This window comes from Mesocricetus auratus, unplaced genomic scaffold, assembly GCF_017639785.1.
Source record: "Mesocricetus auratus isolate SY011 unplaced genomic scaffold, BCM_Maur_2.0 Super-Scaffold_100009, whole genome shotgun sequence".
Taxonomy (NCBI): Eukaryota; Metazoa; Chordata; class Mammalia; order Rodentia; family Cricetidae; genus Mesocricetus; species Mesocricetus auratus.
Genome location: NW_024429193.1, coordinates 65,514,081 through 65,516,435, shown reverse-complemented (window position 1 = coordinate 65,516,435; position 2,355 = coordinate 65,514,081). Strand labels below are relative to the sequence as shown.

General features: G+C 46.8%; 1 long non-coding RNA gene across 1 annotated transcript; it reads right to left on the bottom strand.

The window, feature by feature from the left end:
* Positions 1-586: 586 nt before the first annotated feature.
* LOC121142245 lies at positions 587-1,345 on the bottom strand. Its single transcript, XR_005879229.1, has 3 exons — positions 1,162-1,345; positions 951-1,011; positions 587-720 (listed from the first exon to the last, which is right to left on the bottom strand). It is a non-coding gene; the product is annotated as an uncharacterized LOC121142245 (long non-coding RNA).
* Positions 1,346-2,355: the final 1,010 nt, after the last annotated feature.

Sequence of the window (2,355 nt, the reverse complement as noted above, 5' to 3'; positions counted from 1 at the left end):
CTCTCTTCTGGCCTCTGTGGGCAGCATGTACAGACATGCAGGCAATGAGCCAGACATGGTGGCACACACCTTTAATCCCCAAACTGGAAGGCGGATCTCTGTGAGTTCAAGGTCTACAGAGTAAGTTCCAGAACTTCTAGGGCTGCATAGCAAGAACTTGTCTCGAAGAACACAAAAACAGGCCGGGTGTTGGTGGCACAGGCCTTTAATCCCAGCACTCAGGAGACAGAGGTAGAACTCTGTGAGTTCGAGGCCAGCCTGGTCTACAAAGCAAGTTCCCGGACAGCCTCCAAAACAATACAGAGAAACCCTGTCTTGAAAAACCTGGAAAAAAAAAACCTAAGCGGGGCATAGCAGAACCTCAGTATTCAGGAGTCTGTGAGTTGAAGCTTCCACTGGTCAACAGAGTAAGCTTCAGAACAATCAGGGCTACACAGTGATATTTTGTCTCAAAAATTACTGAACCCTTAACTTTAAAAAATGTGATGTACCCAGGCTACAAAACTCTTCAAGGATTCAGGCCAGGGCCTGAGGATTGAAATGAAGACAAAAGACAGCGGGTCATTCTTGCAAGGAGAATGCCATTTATTGCAACAAGAGGAGAGCATTATATACCAGTTAGCAGGCATGGTAGAAAACTACCAAGGTCAGATGTACATATTCCCAGGACTCTTCGGCAATAAGGATGGGCAGAAAACAGGAACTTGCATTCAGGCTTTACTGGGAGGAGGGAGAATAAGAAATATTTGCTAGAAGCTCCTTGTCACAAGCTGGTCAGCAGATCCCTATGGGGAAGGGTCCAACAATTCCCCCTTTTTTATTTATATAAAAATGAGCGTCTGCCTTAGGTTGCCTGGGACGTCAACATCTGCTTTATCCGTCGTTGAAAAGCCTGCCCAGGCCCCACAGACCCTCCGACTTAGGTTAACAGATGTTCCCCTGAGTCTTACCTGTCATTGATTGCTCATTTGTCTTGCAGGTTCAACCAGGCCGGCACTGAGGGGTTACCTGCTGCCAAGGAAAGCATGATTCACTTTATATGAAAATGGCGCTGGGCCTGTAGCCTTCCCTTTTGGCAAAGGCAGACTAGGGCTAAAACTGGGCTGCCCAGGGCCATAATCCCGAGGGCTAGCGACCCACTCCATTCCTTAAGTCACTGACCTGTCAGCTGCAGTCCCTTTAAGAGGTTGTCTCCCGAAAAGGGAGGCACCCTGGTCTAAAAAATCTTAATTTGGGAAATTTAAGAGAGAAATTTGTTGATTAAGATTTACAGTGCCCAATTACACTAGGGAATTAATACTATTTTTGGAACTTAAGGTAGAGGCACCCTCCCCTGAGAGCTTATCCAGTGTGACTGCTGTAGCAACTGGGTGAGGGATAAATTATAGCTTCCATGGTGGCAGCCACAATGTCCATTGTGATGTCTCTTGCGTCGTGTAAGGATGAGCTGGTTCTCTACCGAGTGTTCCACTGGCATAGGCGCAACACCAGGAACATGGACCACCAAGGCTGATATTTCACCATTCCAACAGCTTCTCAAGCGGCATTCCTAGAGGAAATAATTCAGCACTTCTCCGAGGGAGTGTTATTGAATATAGCAAATGTCTAAGCAGGCACAAGGCCTGCGGAGGGACACACCTGAGAAGGTTGGTCTGACCCAGCTCAAAAGAGGATCAATTAAGTGGGCCCCGCCAACACCTAGGGCCAGGCAAAAGGGGGTGATCTTTTTTTTTTTTTTTTTTTTGGTTTTTCGAGACAGGGTTTCTCTGTGGCTTTGGAGGCTGTCCTGGAACTCGCTCTGTAGACCAGGCTGGTCTCGAACTCACAGAGATCCGCCTGCCTCTGCCTCCCGAGTGCTGGGATTTAACCAGAGGTTTTTGCTGTACAGAGTACCACCAATGACATCTGCTATGGAGTTACCAGAAGCATCCGCAATTTAAAAAAGTAAAATATAGAGGGTAAGTGATAGAGTAGAGTGAGGGGAGCCAAGGTGACCCCAAGATCCCCCTTCTTTAGCCAAATAGGCTTTCAGAGTGCAATGGGCGCGTTCCACAATAGCCTGCCCTTGGGGGTTGTAAGGAATTCCAGTTTTGGGGGAAATATAAAAATCTTGACAAAAGTGATTGAAACTTCTGCTGACATAGGTGGGGCCATTATCAGTCTTAATTTGTTTTGGGACCCATGTATGCAAAAGCCTGTAAACAGTGGCTCTTAACATCTTTTACTTTTTCACCAGAGTGGGCAGAGGCGAATATCAGATAGGAAAAGTATCTACAGAAACATGGACAAATTGCATTTTACCAAAGGATGGCATGCGTCACATCCGTTTGCCACATGTGATTGGGCAAAAGTCCT